General features: G+C 43.0%; 3 long non-coding RNA genes across 4 annotated transcripts; all 3 read left to right on the plus strand.

Moving 5' to 3' along the window:
• Nucleotides 1-2,580: 2,580 nt before the first annotated feature.
• LOC127000414 (uncharacterized) lies at nucleotides 2,581-3,447 on the plus strand. Its single transcript, XR_007754028.1, has 2 exons — nucleotides 2,581-2,710; nucleotides 2,968-3,447. It is a non-coding gene; the product is annotated as an uncharacterized LOC127000414 (long non-coding RNA).
• A 2,345-nt stretch (nucleotides 3,448-5,792) lies between these two features.
• Nucleotides 5,793-19,024, plus strand: LOC127000419 (uncharacterized). Of its 2 annotated transcripts, none has more exons than XR_007754031.1 (3): nucleotides 5,793-5,874; nucleotides 16,125-17,762; nucleotides 18,576-19,024. It is a non-coding gene; the product is annotated as an uncharacterized LOC127000419 (long non-coding RNA). The 2 variants fall into 2 exon arrangements; XR_007754030.1 differs by lacking the exon at nucleotides 5,793-5,874 and adding an exon at nucleotides 15,619-15,732.
• LOC127000425 (uncharacterized) lies at nucleotides 13,640-14,297 on the plus strand. The gene is made up of 2 exons (XR_007754032.1): nucleotides 13,640-13,701; nucleotides 13,812-14,297. It is a non-coding gene; the product is annotated as an uncharacterized LOC127000425 (long non-coding RNA).
• Nucleotides 19,025-19,033: the final 9 nt, after the last annotated feature.

The raw sequence follows: 19,033 nt of genomic DNA on the forward strand, positions 1-19,033 counted from the left end.
ATATATATATATATATATATATATATATATATATATATATATATATACTTTCACGGGCATAGGCATTTTTTATCGTCTCCACCATGCATTTTTCCCTCCCAGATGTTAGATATATACAATGTCCTTGTCAGCCCCAGAAAGGATTCTGCATCCTATATATAAGGAGGGGGGAGGAGGTTCAACCTACATAGTTCTTTTGGACTAAGTACAATCAGAATCTTTTCGCCTTTTGAGATCCTCTAATCTTAATGACTGTCATCTATCTTTTAAATTCCGTCACAATGCTACTTTCCTTTCTATCTTTTACCTTTTATTTTCATACTAATTAATAATAATAATAATAAATATAATGTGTACCTTACAAACAAAATTTTAGTGTCTGTCCAGCAGAACTTTTGTTCAACAAATTACGAACTGTTCGGCTGCTTCAACAAGTTTATAAATGTAATGCCTCCGTCTCCCTTCCCTTCCTGCCGCGCCGGAGAACAATGACGCCCTACATGCGAGGGTCCGCATAGAGTTGCCATTCTTTCCTAATGCAAAAGGAAGCCAATATCACCTAAATGGTGGTAACCTTTCACACGCATGTTTCTGTGTAGGGATGAGGGTAGAGCGAACATTTGCTAGGACATACCAAATTCATATCCAGGATTCACTGTCTTAAGCTGCCCACACACGCAGAGGACTGGTGTCACGATTTTGTGGGGACAATCATTTGTGGACCCGCCTTATGGTATTATAGACGAAACCACACACACGCTGACGATTGGCGTTAAGGATTGGCATCAGGACAAAAATTTCTCTCTCTCTAACGTGACACCGATTTTTTAGAAAGGAGACAAAAAAGTAACAGGTATTTACAGGCCCATTAGTCTAACTCCAGTTGTAGGTAAGCTACTTGAAAGCATAATAAGAGACAAAATTGTGAGTTACCTTGAAAGCCACTCATTAATTGGGGATTCACAACATAACTTCCGTAACAAAAGATACTGCCCATCAAACCTATTGACCTTATATAATGACCTCTTCTCAGTTTATGACGTAACCAAATCACTGGACGTAGTCTACCTTGATTTCCAGAACGCGTTTGATAAAGTCCCACATCATAAATTACTTTACAGATTACAGCAAATAGGTATTGACGGTCAAGTACACCAATGGATCGCGAATTGGTTGAGCAACAGACAACAAAGAGTGGTGATTGACGGATTTAACTCAGAGTGGGCACCGGTCACTAGTGGCGTCCCTCAGGGCTCGGTTCTTGGCCCAGTGCTCTTCATTATTTACATCAACGATGTGGATGTTGGACTCAATAATCGCATTAGTAAATTTGAAGACGACACAAAGATTGGTAACTCGGTTCACACTGACGAAGAAAGGCAAAGCCTTCAAGAGGATTTGCACAAAATTTCAGCATGGTCGGATAGATGGGAGATGCCCTTTAACGTAGACAAGTGCCAGGTCCTTCAAGTTGGAACAAGGAATAAGAAGTTCGATTACGAAATGTGCGGCGTAAAACTCAACAGCGTTCAGTGCGTTAAGGACTTGGGGGTCAAAATCGCGTCAAACCTCAAATTCTCACAGCAATGCATCGATGCAGCAAGTAAAGCGAACAGAATGTTGGGCTTCATTAAAAGAAACGTTTCATTCAAGAATAAAGATGTAATACTTTCACTCTACAACAGTTTAGTCAGACCCCACTTGGAATATGCGGTACAGTTTTGGTCTCTCCACCATGCAAAGGACATTGCTATATTAGAAGGTGTTCAGCGTCGGACAACAAAAATGATCCCTTCCTTGCGCAACAAATCTGACGAAGAAAGGCTTTCCACCCTTAACATGTTCTCTCTTGAGAAACGTCGCCTCCGAGGAAAACTGATCGAATGTTTTAAAATACTTAATGGTTTCACGAATGTAGACAGATCAACATTGTTTATGATCGATGACACTTTGCGTACGAGGATCAATGGCGTAAAACTCAAATGTAGACAAGTAAATTCAGACTGCACCAAATTTTTCTTCACCAACGTTGTAGTGCGAGAATGGAATAAGCTCCCACCTTCAGTGGTCCAGTGTAACACGATTGACTCCTTTAAAAACAAGCCCGACCGTCACTTCCTTCAACTTAATATTAACTGGAGTTGAAATGCAGCGTTTTGGAACCATATGATTGATGTAAAATCACTTAGGTTTAGGGACAGACCACCTAGTCTGGACCATGGGTTCTGTGTGGTCTGATTTTCTTTGTAAATCTATGTAAATCTCTCTCTCTCTCTCTCTCCTGAGAGCATAACCAAGGTAGGGGTTTTCTTTCAAGCTTAGTTTATGATAACATCACCTCCTGCCCACGACTGTGTAGTATATGACAGGTAAATGTACGTTGTTGGCGATTGGAATCAAGAGCCCACGCACGGTGAGGATTTTGTGGGGATTGGCCTCTTGACGCCAATCCTCAGAGAATCGTGACGCCAGTCCTCTGCGTGTGTGGGCAGCTTTACAACCGGTTGTTCTGGCTTCAATGCGTGAAGGAAACCCCCACAAAAACTTGCTTGAAAATTGCTGTACGGTCGTTGAGCATTGGGGAGGTCCATTGCTAGGCCTTCCAGTCCCGGGCTCGCCTATAAAAGGTGGAGGAAGCTTGCAAGCACACCAGACGCTGCTCCTCGATTCGCGACATCTTAAGCTTCTGTCACTCAACACCATGAGAACAGTGAGTACCTCTCTCTTGCTCTCACGTGTCCACGCCGCCTCACACTGATTTTCCTACACTCTCCCACTAAAAAGTTCTTACCCTCGCATTCATGACACCTCTCTCCTCAGTTGACCGTCCAGCTTGTAGTGGCTGTGGCCCTGGCGGTGCTGGTAGCCTTTGTTGCCTCTATGGAGTCTACCAGTGTCTTACCTAGGTATGCTCACATATTTGCAGACAAGTTCTGTACAATGATCTCATGACAATTCTCCCCCCAGCTGAACCTCCTGCTGGTGGTGGCCTTGGCCCTGACTGCGCTGGTGGTGGTGGAGGCCATGCCCGGCCCCTTCCCCGACGCTGATCCCGAGGCCCTCGCCGACCCTGGCCCTTGGGGTGGATATAGACGCTTTGGTGGCTTTGGGTTTGGCCGTGGCTTTGGACGAGGCTATGGATTTGGAGGTTACTGGCGTTGATTAACACAGAATATACTGGCGAGGGAAGCAGGTGAGCTAAGAAGACTGCGGTGTTACTCACGCCACAACTCGGCTGTTTTCCCTTCGTGCCAGTCAAGTGCAGCGAGAGGCAGACTATCATCACTGCCTCTGGTACGCTGCTAACATCCTCGCCACCTCTGACTTCGTCGATCTTTGACATCTTCCCAATATTAGAAGAAAACTTGTCCTCTTCAGTAACTAACATACATATACACTAGATATCATTTTATCGTAACTGGTTCAAAATAAAATGCACTCACTAGATTATGCTTGTTTTTTGTAACTTAACCTCCAAATTATTGGTATAAAGAAATGGCAACAAACAAGAAATCAGACGACCACATCAAGGACAATGCAAAATGAGGTCCAAGCAAGCTCAGCAGATAGCGCAGGTAGATTTGACTTCAAGAATTCAGGAAATACATCTTAAAACGACTTACAAATATTTGGTTATTGTCGCTCAGGCTCTAGGGACAAAGAGACGGAAAGGAGCGCCAACGCAATGCCCAGGCTAACGCATGCTCCCCATTTTCCCTCAACATATATATATATATATATATATATATATATATATATATATATATATATATATATATATATATATATATATATATATATATATATATATATATATATATATATATATATATATATCACAGGGTTCTCTCCTAACTCCCATTCTTTTTCTGTTGTTCAATGATGATCTTTCTAAAACGAACTGTCCTATCCATTCCTACGCCGATGATTCCACTCTGCATTACTCAACTTCTTTTAATAGAAGACCCACCCTACAGGAACTTAACGACTCAAGGCTGGAGGCTGCAGAACGCTTAGCCTCAGACCTTACTATTATTTCCGATTGGGGCAAGAGGAGCCTGGTGTCCTTCAACGCCTCAAAAACACAGTTTCTCCACCTATCCACTCGACACAATCTTCCAAACAACTATCCCCTATTCTTTGACAACTCCCAGCTATCACCTTCCTCAACACTAAACATCCTCGGTCTATCCTTAACTCAAAATCTCAACTGGAAACTTCATATCTCATCTCTTACTAAATCAGCTTCCTCGAGGCTGGGCGTTCTGTACCGTCTCCGCCAGTTCTTCTCCCCTGCACGGTTGCTGTCCATATACAGGGGCCTTGTCCGCCCTCGTATGGAGTATGCATCTCATGTTTGGGGGGGCTCCACTCATACAGCTCTTCTGGACAGAGTGGAGGCTAAGGCTCTTCGTCTCATCAGCTCTCCTCCTCATACTGATAGTCTTCGACCTCTTAAATTCCGCCGCAATGTTGCCTCTCTTTCTATCTTCTATCGATATTTCCACGCTGACTGCTCTTCTGAACTTGCTAACTGCATGCCTCCCCCCTCCCGCGGCCCCTCCCTATACTGTCCAAATCCCTTATGCAAGAGTTAACCAGCATCTTCACTCTTTCATCCCTCACGCTGGTAAACTCTGGAACAATCTTCCTTCATCTGTATTTCCTCCTGCCTACGACTTGAACTCTTTCAAGAGGAGGGTATCAGGACATCTCTCCTCCCGTATTTGATCTTGCTTTCGGCCACCTCTTTTGTTTCTTTTTTAGGAGCAGCGAGTAGCGGGCTTTTCTTTTTACATTGTTTTCTTTTTTGTTTGTGCCCTTGAGCTGCCTCCTTTGTTGTACTATATATATATATATATATATATATATATATATATATATATATATATATATATCTATATATATATATATATATATATATATATATATATATATATATATATATATATATATATATATATATATATATATATATATATATATATATATATATATATATATATATATATATATATATATATATATATATATATATATATATATATATATACATATATACTTTCTCAAGCATAGGCATTTTTTTTCGTCTCCACCATCTTTCCATCCCAGATGGTTGTAACCTTTCACGGGTATGTTTCTGTGTAGGGATGATACTAGAGTGAACATTTAGTAAGACGTGCCAAATTTGTATCCAGCATTCTCTGTCTTACAACAGGTTGGCCTGGCTTCAACGCGTGAAGGAAACCCCCACAAAAACTTGCTTGAAAATTGCTGTACGGTCCTTGAGCTTGGGGATGTCCGTTGCTAGGCTTTCCAGTCCTGGGCTCGGCTATAAAAGGTGGAGGAAGCTTGCCTAAGTCTATATATACCAAGTCAAGTCACTCTGCTTCAAAAATGCGACCGGTACGCCCAGGAGGCGGTTTTGGGGCGGACCAGCGGGATGACGTCACTTGAAGCTAAAAAAAAAAAATACCCGCCAGTTCAGGATTGACTAAATTTGAGGCCGTGTGTGCACTCTGGATGTGCATTCTCGCCTCCTTTCACAGCGCGTTTAAGCAAACCACTGACTGTGCTATTGCGTAACTGTAAATCCAATGCCTACAAACGGCGGTGTAGGGTGTGAGGGAGGGCATGATGAAATGATTGATTTAAATTAGTCCTTCTTTCTTCATTTTCTCTCCCTGTTTCTACATTCTCTAGTTTGGCTCAAAGCAGTGTCACACATAAACCACGCATCTCCCGTGTCTCCTCCCACAAACCTGCGTATGACTTGCCTTGGTGTATATAGACTTAGGAAGCTTGCAAGCACACCAGACGCTGCTCCTCGACTCGCGACATCTGAAGCTTCTCTCACTCAGCACCATGAGAACAGTGAGTACCTCTCTCTTGCTCTCACGTGTTCACGCCGCCTCACACTGATTTTCCTACGCTCTTCCACTAAAAAGTTCTTATCCTCGCATTCATGACTCCTCTCTCCTCAGTTGACCTTCCTGCTTGTAATGGCTGTGGCCCTGGCGGTGCTGGTGGTGGTAAAGGCCATGACTGTCTAAACACCCATTTCGTCTCTTCCCTCAGTTGACCCTCCTGCTTGTAGTGGCTGTGGCCCTGGCGGTGCTGGTGGTGACAAAGGCCATGCCCGAACAATTCCCAGACGCGGACGCCGAGGCAGTCGCCGATTCTGATCCACATTGGAGACGCTTCGGTTACGGCGGCCGTCGGTTTAGATACGGCGGCTATGGTCGCCGACATGGCTTCGCACACTATGGTGGTTTTGGTGGCTTTGGCGGATATGGCGGATATGGAGGTTTTGAACACGGGCATTATCACTGGGGATAATTTACACGAGACAGCGGGCCAGCTGGGGGAATAGGTCAGGTTATACCACCTTGGGGCTCTCGTGTTACAACCTGTACACGTTTTCAGATCGACGTCAGAGAAGGAGCCCAGGGTTCATCCATCACTGTCGCTACACTGCCCCCGCCACGCACTCCCCACTAGCAGCCATGCGTTTAAGTCACTCTTGTCCACAGCATGGCATCATTTTTACAGTAATTGATTCATTTCATCTTCAAAACAGCATTAAAACATCACAACTACATTGTGCTTTATCCCTCGCCTATTAAAATGATTAAGGTGACCAAAGGGCAGAAATAGAGTACTCCTTTTCTGCCCGTGTTTCCCTCACCACCTACCTACACTTGTCAAAATGTCCATTTATTGTTGATAATGACTGGTGGAAATACTGTTACTAATATTACCAATAAAATTAAAAGTAATAAAAAAATACAAAATGGTGTTCTACGTCCACCTATAATTACCAAATACATATTCTCCCATATATTTTCCATCTTCATCTTATATACTCTTTTGATTGATTGATTGATTTAGTACATGAATATATGTATGCATTTACTTTTTTACTTTTTTTATCATTATTATTACCATTTTTTTTTTAATAACGACCGCTATGCACAATATCTTGAATAAACGTTAGGTAATATTCTTGTTGCAAGGGCACTGTTCTCTGGAAAAAAAATGGGTTCATGAAACGACAGAGTTGTACCTTTGGGGTTGAAATATGCTGTTTCCCTGTTTGGCATTTGAATATTGCTGAACGAAAGGCTGATATCTAGACTTTTACTTACGTAATCATAACAGTTTTGTAGCAGATAGAGGGTTATTAAGTTCCTCTTCGTTCTCTCATCCATAGCTTCTTTACTGGATCCCTTACGTTTACCGAGTGTTTGAAAATAATCCCAACACGGCCACACATTGCCTCCACTTGATAAGTTTGATTCTTGGGCGCGCCGTTCACTTTCCTTAATTAGGCACAATTCTATAAATCAAAATTTACTTGAAAATTAATTTCCTATTTGAATTCCTTTATCCCCCCAGTAAAGTTTTGCCAATAACTCCTCTAAGCACGGAGTAAACAGTTTGCTAATGTGGCATCGCCCTTTCGTCTTATTTTCACATTGACTTTTTTCCGGTATGCGTATGAAGTTCAGTAGTCATTGTTCCATATTTGTATGTCTTCAAGAATTCTAACTTAGATTTCCGAGTCATATCTCCAGATGAGCTTCATCGTCTTCAGCAACGTAACCGTTCCTAAAGTATTCACATTTACAATAAGCTCACCACAAATACATGAGACATTAAAATATCATCAACTGAGTAGGAGTGATTTTTTTTCACTTATATGATTCACTGTCGTGCTCTACTCCTACACTCTTTACGCACGTAGCAACAAAGGAATACCCACACAAAAAATATTGCAAAAAAAAATCCAGTTCAAGTGCGCCTCATGGTGCTGAGGGAATGTCCCTTGAAGGTCTTTCTACACATGGACCGGACTATAAAAGATGGACACACCCTTCAAACACACCAGACGCAACTCTTCCGTCGAGGCAGTCGAACCTTCCCTCAGTGAGCAACATGAAAGCCGTGAGTATCATTCCCTTGCTTCTCCTAAGATACTGGTGCCTTAGCAAAGCTTGCCCTCGCCGCCAACAGTTAAGTGACTGTCTAAACACCCATTTCGTCTCTTTCCGCAGCTGACCCTCCTGCTGGTGGTGGCTGTGGCCCTAGTGGCGGTAGCGATGGTACAGGCCATGCCCGATCCTCTCCCCGAAGCAGACCCCGAGGCTTACGCAGACCCTGATCCACACTGGCGACGTGGATTCGGTCGCGGATTTGGTGGATTTGGCCGAGGCTTTGGTGGATTTGGCCGAGGCTATGGTGGATTTGGCCGTGGATACTATTATGGCTGATCAACTTGCGATGGGACAGAAAAGAAGAATTCAGCACTTTGCTAGCCACTCGTGTGTCTCATCATCGACGTGACCTACGTACAGCAAAAAGACTTCCGCCAACAACCCCATCAACTTTTTTTTTTTTTTTTTTTTACAACAGAGGCAGCTCAAGGGCACACAAAAAAATAAAACAATAATAAAAAAAGCCCGCTACTCGCTGCTCCTAAAAAAGAAACAAAAGAGGTGGCCGAAATGAAGATCAAATACGGGAGGAGAGGTGTCCTGATACCCTCCTCTTGAAAGAGTCCAAGTCGTAGGCAGGAGGAAATACAGATGAAGGAAGATTGTTCCAGAGTTTACCAGCGTGAGGGATGAAAGAGTGAAGATGCTGGTTAACTCTTGCATAAGGGGTTTGGACAGTATAGGGATGAGCATGAGTAGAAAGTCGAGTGCAGCGGGGCCGCGGGAGGGGGGGAGGCATGCAGTTAGCAAGTTCAGAAGAGCAGTCAGCGTGGAAATATCGATAGAAGATAGAAAGAGAGGCAACATTGCGGCGGAATTTAAGAGGTAGAAGACTATCAGTATGAGGAGGAGAGCTGATGAGACGAAGAGCCTTAGCCTCCACTCTGTCCAGAAGAGCTGTGTGAGTGGAGCCACCCCACACATGAGATGCATACTCCATACGAGGGCGGACAAGGCCCCTGTATAAGGACAGCAACTGTGCAGGGGAGAAGAACTGGCGGAGACGGTACAGAACGCCCAGCCTCGAGGAAGCTGATTTAGTAAGAGATGAGATATGAAGTTTCCAGTTGAGATTTTGAGTTAAGGATAGACCGAGGATGTTTAGTGTTGAGGAAGGTGATAGCTGGGTGTTGTCAAAGAATAGGGGATAGTTGTTTGAAAGATTGTGTCGAGTGGATAGGTGGAGAAACTGTGTTTTTGAGGCGTTGAAGGACACCAGGTTCTTCTTGCCCCAATCGGAAATAATAGTAAGGTCTGAGGCTAAGCGTTCTGCAGCCTCCAGCCTTGAGTCGTTAAGTTCCTGAAGGATGGGTCTTCTATTAAAAGAAGTTGAGTAATGCAGAGTGGAATCATCGGCGTAGGAATGGATAGGACAGTTCGTTTTGGAAAGAAGATCATCAATGAACAACAGAAAAAGAGTGGGAGATAGGACAGAACCCTGTGGGACACCACTGTTAATAGATTTAGGGGAAGAACAGTGACCGTCTACCACGGCAGAAATAGAACGGTCAGAAAGGAAACTGGAGATAAAGGTACAGAGAGAAGGATAGAAACCGTAAGAGGGTAGTTTAGAGAGCAAAGATTTGTGCCAGATCCTATCAAAAACTTTTGATATGTCCAGCGCAATAGCAAAAGTTTCACCGAAACGGCTAAGAGAGGATGACCAAGAGTCAGTTAAGAAGGCTAGATCACCAGTAGAACGCCCCTTGCGGAACCCATACTGGCGATCAGATAGAAGGTCAGAAGTGGAAAGGTGCTTTTGAATCTTCCGGTTAAGGATTGATTCAAAAGCTTTAGATAGACAAGATAGTAAAGCTATAGGACGGTAGTTTGAGGGATTGGAGCGGTCACCCTTCTTAGGTACAGGCTGTATGAAGGCATACTTCCAGCAAGAAGGAAAGGTAGATGTTGACAGGCAGAGGCGAAAGAGTTTGACCAGGCAGGGTGACAGCACGGAGGCACAGTTTTTAAGGACAATAGGAGGCACTCCATCAGGTCCATAAGCCTTCTGAGGATTGAGGCCAGAGAGGGCATAGAAAACATCATTTGGAAGAATCTTTATAACAGACATAAAGGAGTCAGAGGGGGGATGAGTAGGAGGAATATGCCCAGAATCGTCCAGAGTGGAGTTTTTAGAAAAAGTTTGAGAGAAGAGTTCAGCCTTAGATATAGATGAGACGGCAGTGTTGCCATCAGGACTGAGGAGTGGAGGGAAAGATGAAGAAGTGAAGTTGGAGGAGATGTTTTTGGCTAGATGCCAGAAGTCACGGGAAGAGTTAGAGAAAGCAAGGTTTTGACATTTTCTATTAATGAAAGAATTTTTGGTTAGTCGGAGAATAGATTTGGCACGATTTCGGGCAGAAATGTAAAGTTCATAATTAGCATTAGTTTGAAGGCTCTGGTACCTTTTGTGAGCTACCTCTCTATCATTGACAGCACGAGAACAAGCGTGATTAAACCAAGGCTTTTTACCGTGAGGAGTAGAGAAAGAACGAGGAATGTATGCCTCCATTCCAGAGACAATCACCTCTGTGATGCGCTGAGCACACACAGAGGGGTCTCTATCCTGGAAGCAATAATCATTCCACGGGAAATCGGAAAAGTACATCCTCAGGTCGTCCCACCGAGCTGAAGCAAAATGCCAGAAGCATCGCCTCTTCGGTGGGTCCAGAGGGTGTACAAGAGCGATAGGACAGGATGCAGAAATAAGATTGTGATCGGAGGAGCCCAACGGAGAGAACAGTTTGACAGAATAAGCAGAAGGGTTTGAGGTAAGGAAGAGGTCTAGAATGTTGGGCCGATCTCCAAGACGGTCGGGAATACGTGTAGGATGCTGGACCAACTGCTCTAGGTCGTTGAGGATAGCAAAGTTGTAGGCTTGTTCACCAGGATGGTCAGTGAAAGAGGATGAAAGCCAAAGCTGGTGGTGAACATTGAAATCTCCTAGGATGGAGATTTCAGCGAAGGGAGAGTGGGTCAAGATGTGCTCCACTTTAGAATTCAAATAGTCAAAGAATTTTACATAGTTGGTAGAGTTAGGTGAGAGATAAACAGCACAGATGTATTTAGTAATAGAATGACAATGAAGTCTTAGCCAGATGGTGGAAAATTCAGAAGAGTCAAGGTCGTGGGCACGAGAGCAAGTGATGTCGTTGCGCACGTAGGCGCAACAACCAGCTTTGGATTGAAATTTAGGATAGAGATAGTAGGAGGGAACAGAGTAGAGATTGCTGTCAGTAGCCTCAGAAACCTGTGTTTCGGTAAGGAAGAGAAGGTGAGGTTTAGAGGAGGAGAGATGATGTTCCACAGAATGAAGATTAGAGAGAAAGACCGCGAATGTTGCAGAAATTGAGAAAAAATTGTCTTGAATATCAAAATAAAGTGCTGTAAACAATATCTTCATGCAATATTTGTTCCCATCAGCTTACTGGAAAGAGTGACACCAAAGGGACCTCTGACAAAAAAAGGGAGGGGAAAAGGGAACATCGCAGCCCTTCTCTGGAGGGAGCTGACGAGTCTTTGTCATCCACTCTCACAATGCTGTTGCTTTACCCTCATTGTTCACTTGCTTCTGAAAGTAATCAATCGCAAAAAAAAATCACATTTTGGGATAATAGTTTGTTCTCTTGTACTACACTTCTTCCTACAACTCTTACACAATATTCACCAGCACAGCGACGAGTACATTATGTCCCATGTGATCAGTGTAATCCTAATCAACAACATAACTTTTCATTATGCGTGTGTAATCATACAACAAGTTCATCATGAAGGCAGTATGCTTGATAGTTGTACTAACAACGAACTATCCGTTAGTCATTTACGAGTATGCTTCCCTCCCTTACGCACTTCCCACCCCTATTTAGATATCTAACATGTAAGAAACACTCGCAAAAAATAAGTCAACAAAATATTTTTGTTGAAACGCTATTGTGTTGCTTGGATGATGTCCTCTCGAGGTCTTTCTACGTATGAGGAGAACTATAGCAGGTGGGTGCAAGCTCCTATCACATCAGACGCAGTTCCTCCATCGGGACAGCCGAAACTTCCTTCCTTTGGCATCATGAGTGCAGGGAGTGTCCTCCCCTTGCTTGTGTTGGGACACCAGCATCTTACGAAAGTATGCCCTCACCTTCCCCAAGTTGAGTGCACGTCAACATACTCAAGCTTCGTCATCCCTCAACCGAACCGCTGCAGGTGGTGGGCGTGGCCCTTGCAGCACGATCCCTTTTCATGATAAACATCCTTGTAAACTGAGCTTCTCCTTGTATTTTGTTTTTCACCCAAACAATGAAGTTCTCCAAGCAACCAGTGCCCACATTTTATTTCCTTTCCATTCAGAAATCTAAGAAATACTCAACAGAGGACTTCACTTAACCAATGTATCGAAAGAAGAATATAGTACTCCAAGCAATCTGTGCCAAAAACATAGTTTCCTTTCCTTTCAGAAATCTAAGGAATACTCAACAGAAAACTTCACCTAACCAGTACATCGAAAGAAGAGGCAACAGAGGATAGTAAGTGTAGAAGCACAACACACACCTCTGATAACAATGTCGTTTCTTTTTAGGCTACTTAACAAATAATGTCTGTGAGAGAGATGAGAAAGGTATGTCCGTATCTACAACCCTAATCGAAGCTCTTCATAACTCCTTATCTAGCAGCCATGTGTGTGTTATCAAGAGACAATGAACCGCAGAGGAGCAAACGCAGAAATATGAAGGACTATATAATCCTGTTTTGAATAGACATGATCTCTCTCTCTCTCTCTCTCTCTCTCTCTCTCTCTCTCTCTCTCTCTCTCTCTCTCTCTCTCTCTCTCTCTCTCTCTCTCTCTCTCTCTCTCTCTCTCTCTCTCTCTCTCTCTCTCTCTCTCTCTCTCTCTCTCTCTCTCTCTCTCTCTCTCTCTCTCTCTCTCTCTCTCTCTCTTTCATTCATAAACAAATACATACACCTACATGCATACATACATACATACATACAGACAGACAGACAGACAGACAGACAGAAAAAAAGGAAAAGCAGGAAGTAGTCAGACAGAAACATAGACAGACAAAAAGACAAAAAGAGATACAGGCGAAAGACTGACAGGCAGACAGACACAAGCAGACAGACGTACATACAATTTTTCACCGTACAGCTATTTATAATATGGTGAGTGCACTTAGAACAATAGTTGCATTATGTGTTGCCTCGAAGCTGCAGGACGACTGCAAACTACCAGCGTACTGCTATCCAGGGGTGAAGATCTCTTAAACAGCGGAAATAAACAAAAGGCCGCTTTTACTGTCCATGGCCATGATACGAAGTTATTCTTTTCCTCCATGCTCCATCCATGTTGGAGTGGCAAAAACGAAACTCTCTTTATGGAGAGCCTTCCCTTACTTTAGCGTGAGGACATCCAAGTACACATCCACGCGCAAAATGACGCTGATGCACACACTCTACAGTCTATGCTCTATGCATACAGATATATCCTAACCATAACAGCCGTCTCCTACACTAGCTAAGGTTACGGGAATACCCACAACAATGCTTTCCCCGTCACAAATATTGTACTGCGCTCATGAGGTTTTGGAATTTCCGTTTCAGGGCTGAGTAGCGCATGGCTCGGGTATAAAAGGTGGTCAGAGCCTCTGACACACCAGAAACAGCTCCTCCATCGAGACAGCTGAACGTTCCCTTGCCCAATACCATGAAAGCAGTGGGTGTCTTTCCTATGCCTTCGTTGAGTCTACCGGTGTCTTACCTAGGTATGCTCACATATTTGCAGACAAGTTCTGTACAATGATCTCATGATAATTCTCCCTTCAGCTGAACCTCCTGCTGGTGGTGGCCTTGGCCCTGACTGCGCTGGTGGTGGTGGAGGCCATGCCTGGCCCCTTCCCCGACGCTGACCCCGAGGCCCTCGCCGACCCTGCCCCTTGGGGTGGATACGGACGCTTTGGTGGCTTTGGGTTTGGCCGTGGCTTTGGATATGGAGGAGGGTATGGATATGGGGGCTACTGGCGTTGATTAACGCGGAATATACTGGCGAGGGAAGCATGTGAGCTAAGAAGACCGCGGTGCTACTCACGCCACAACTCGGCTGTTTTCCCCTCGTGCCAGTGAAGTGCAGCGAGAGGCAGACTACCATCACTGCCCCTGATACGCTGCTAACATCCTCGCCACCTCTGACTTCGCCGATCTTTGACATCTTCCCAATATTAGAAGAAAACTTGCCCTCTTCAATGACTAACATACATATACACTAAATTTAATTTAATCTTAACTGGTTCAAAATAAAATGCACTCACTAGATTATGCTTGTTTCTTGTAACTTAACCTCCAAATTATTGGTATAAAGAAATGGCAACAAACAAGAAATCAGACGACCCGTCAAGGACAATGCAAAATGAGGCCCCAGCAAGCTCAGCAGATAACGCAGGTAGATTTGACTTACAGAATACAGGAAATACATCTTAAATCGACTAACAAATATTTGGTCATTGTCGCTCAGGCTCCTGGGACAAAGAGACGGAGATGAGCGCCAACGCAACACCCAGCCTAACGCATGCTCCCAATTTTCCCTCTAACATATAAATAAATAAATTAATTAATTAATAAATATATATATATATATATATATATATATATATATATATATATATATATATATATATATATATATATATATATATATATATATATATATATATATATATATATATATATATATATATATATATATATATATATATATATATATATATATATATATATATATATATATATATATATATATATATATATATATATATATATATATATATATATATATATATATATATATATATATATATATATATATATATATATATATATATATATATATATATATATATATATAGTTTCTCGAGCATAGGCATTTTTTATCGTCTCGCCATTTTTCCCTCCCAGATGCTAGATATATACAATGTCTTTGTCAGCCCCAAAAAGGATTCTGCTTCCTATATATAAGGAGGGGGGAGGAGGCTCAACCCACATAGTTCTTTTGGACTAAGTAGAATCAAAAGCTTTTCGCCTTTTTAGATCCTTTAGTCTTAATGAATGTCATCTACCTTTTAAATTCCGTCACAATGTTACTTCCCTTTCTATCTTTTACCTTTTATTTTCATACTAATAAATACTAATACTAATAAATATAATATGTACCTTACAAATAAAATTTGTTTTAGTGCCTGTCCAGCAGAACTTTTGTTCTACACATTACGAACTGTCCCGCACTCTATACTGCCTCTAGCCTGTCAACACGTTTATAAGTGTAATACCTGCGTCTCCCTTCCCTTCCTTCCGCGCCGGAGAACAGTGACCCCTTACATGCGAGGGTCCGCATAGAGTTGCCATTCTCTCTTAATGCAAGAGGAAGCCAATATCACCTAAATGGTGGTAACCTTTCACACGCATGTTTCTGTGTAGGGATGAGGGTAGAGCGAACATTTGCTAAGACGTGCCAAATTTGTATCCAGGATTCACTGTCTTACAACAGGTTGGCCTGGCTTCAACAAGTGAAGGAAACCCCCACAAAAACTTGCTTGAAAATTGCTGTACGATCGTTGAGCTTTGGGGATGTCCGTTGCTAGGCCTTCCAGTCCCGGGCTCGGCTATAAAAGGTGGAGAAAGCTTGCAAGCACACCAGACGCTGCTACTCGACTCGCGACATCTGAAGCTTCTCTCACTCAGCACCATGAGAACAGTGAGTACCTCTCTCTTGCTCTCACGTGTTCACGCCGCCTCACACTGATTTTCCTACGCTCTCCCACTAAAAAGTTTTTATCTTCGCATTCATGACTCCTCTCTCCTCAGTTGACCTTCCTGATTGTAGTGGCTGTGGCCCTGGCGGTGCTGGTGGTGGTACAGGTCATGACTGTCTAAACACCCATTTCGTCTCTTCCCTCAGTTGACCCTCCTGCTTGTAGTGGCTGTGGCCCTGGCGGTGGTGGTGGTGGTACATGTCATGATTGTCTAAACACCCATTACGTCTCTTCCCTCAGTTGACCGTCCTGCTTGTCGTGGCTGTGGCCTTGGCGGTGCTGGTGGTGGTAAAGGCCATGACTGTCTAAACAACCATTTCGTCTCTTCCCTCAGTTGACCCTCCTGCTTGTAGTGGCTGTGGCCCTGGCAGTGCTGGTGGTGGTAAAGGCCATGCCCGAACCATTCCCAGACGCGGACGCCGAGGCCGTCGCCGATCCCGATCCACATTGGAGACGCTTCGGTTACGGCGGCCGTCGGTTTGGATACGGTGGCTATGGTCACCGACATGGCTTCGGACACTATGGTGGTTTTGGTGGCTTTGGCGGATATGGCGGATATGGAGGTTTTGGCCACGGGCATTATCACTGGGGATAAGTTACACGAGACATCGGGCCAGCTGGGGGTGTGGGTAAGGTTATACCACCTTGGGGATCTCGAGTTACAACCTGTACACGTTTTCAAATCGACGACAGAGAGGGAGCCCAGGGCTCATCCATCACTCCAGATACTCCACCAGTCACTGTCGCTACACTGGCCCCGCCACGCACTCTCCACTAGCAGCCAAGCGTTTAAGTCACTCGTGTCCACAGCATGGCATCATTTTTACAGTAAATGATTCATTTCATCTTCAAAACAGCAGTAAAACATCACAACTACATTGTGTTTTATCCCTCGCCTATTAAAATGATTAAGGTGACCAAAGGGCAGAAATAGAGTACTCCTTTTCGGCCCGTGTTTCCCTCACCACCTACCTACACTTGTCAAAATGTCCATTTATTATTGATAATGACCGATGAAAATATTACGTATTACTAATATTACCAATAAAATCAATAGTAATAAAAGAATAGAAAACAATGTATTATGCCCTACTCTAATTACTGTATACATATTCTCCCATATATTTTGCATCTTCATCTTATATACTCTTTTGATTGATTGATTGATTTAGTACATGAATATATGTAATCCTTTACTTTTTTTTTACCTATTTTATCATTATTATTACCATTTTTTTTAATAACGACTGCTGTGCACAAGATTGCGAATGAACGTTAGGTAATATTCTTGTTGCAAGGGCACTGTTCACTGGAAAAAATGGGTTCATGAAACGACAGAGTTGTACCTTGAAATATGCTGTTTCCCTTTTTGGCATTTGAATATTGCTGAACGAAAGGCTGATTTCTAGACTTTTACTTAACATAATCATAACAGTTTTGTAGCACAGAGGGTTATTAAGTTCCTCTTCGTTCTCTCATCCATAGTTTCTTTGCTGTTTCTTTTACGTTTACCGAGTGTTTGAAAATAATCCAAACACGGCCACACATTGCCTCCACTTGATAAGTTTGATTCTTGGGCGCGCCGTTCACTTTCCTTAATTAGGCAAGGCAATCAGGGCTCCACTGATTAGCATCGCAACGAGGGTTACTTATGTGTGTCGACTTGGACCAATCAGTGAAGTGAATTTTTAGATTCTGAACAAAATGAACATTAGTAAACATAGTAAGAGATGGTTATTTTTTTCAATACCCCGATCACTTCACGTTTGTCTTACTTTAACCTTCACATAAAGAAATAGCAACAAAAACAGACACAAAGGAAAAAAATGGTACCTATGGTCGGGAAACATCCGCTACAGGGCGTTGCAACACATGCCTGACTACAAAAGACGCGAGGACTTCCCAGACAGATTAGACACCATCCGTCATCTCTAGGCGGCAGACTCTTCCTACTTCCTGCATCATGAGAGCCGTAAGTACTAGGTGCCGTATTACTAAACATTTCGGCGCCCAAGCACACATATTTGACAAGCCTTTCGTAGGAGTTTTGATAATTTCCACGCGTAGTTTTATAACGTGGTGGTAGTTTGACCTTTCCTCTATACCATGAACCTACAACAACGCTCATTAGAACCAGACTGATCTCCTTTTCGGCCCTTGGAAATAGTTTATGTGAGAGACGGAAACCTCTAATCAACCTGAAAATAAATATAATGGAAAGATTTGGATACATTAGTACAAAGATTTTAATATATAACCTATATACGAGTCAGTAGATTAAGAATTGACCCAGATTCAGTGTGTGTATTATTACCAGGGATAACAAAATTTAAGGTCATAAGGTGCTTGTCGGGTCTTAATTAAGAATCACTATGCTTCACAACTCCAGTCTTTTGTCCATAGACTAAGAGGATTGCCCTAAAAAATCATCTAAAGCATTCTTGAGCAAAGCAGTGGATGCGAAGTGATAATGGGTCGATTTGGACAGAAATTATCAATACAGATAATTTCGTTTGTGAGTACAAATAAACACGCAAGGACATTTTAAAAGCATTACAAATTTGACAACTTGCAAATAGTTAACAAATCAGAGAGATAATAACTTGAGCAAAGTTAGCAGTTATATGTTGTGTGCAACCATGGCAGAGCTCTGTGGGGGTTGCAAGGATGCCTCATGGATGAGAATTATACACCAACAATAGCCGACTAGCCGCTCTTCAAGTTTTCGAAATGTTTTTTTTCTTCAAATAAGGGCCACACCAGTCATAACACTATCTCCTCTCAGCTGACATTCCTATTTGTGGTGGCCGTGGCCCTGACGGCGTTGATGGTGGTCCAGGCCATTGCCTACCCCTTCCCAGACGCAGACCCCGAGGCCATCGCCGACCCTGATCCACACAGGGGATTCCGACGCTATGGCAGATACAGTGGCCGCGGCCGTGGACAGGGCTACGTATATCATCACGGCTGAATGAAAGAAATTAGCGAGCCAGCTGGAGGAGTCAACATCTTGCGGGGCACTCACATCCAAGCGCTATATGATGTGGACGATGCGGCAGGCATGCCATCCCGACACCCGCTGCCGTCTACTGCATCCCAGTCGCCAATGATTTACCAAAATAATGTTCTCAGGGTATTTTTAAACGCTAACGTCAGGTGTTTTTAAATAGGCAATGTATCACTTATCTTATTACAATATTGTCTGTAATTTCAAAATAAATTTTAAACATTATACTGATTGTT

Source organism: Eriocheir sinensis, chromosome 2 (genome assembly GCF_024679095.1).
Source record: "Eriocheir sinensis breed Jianghai 21 chromosome 2, ASM2467909v1, whole genome shotgun sequence".
Classification (NCBI taxonomy): Eukaryota; Metazoa; Arthropoda; class Malacostraca; order Decapoda; family Varunidae; genus Eriocheir; species Eriocheir sinensis.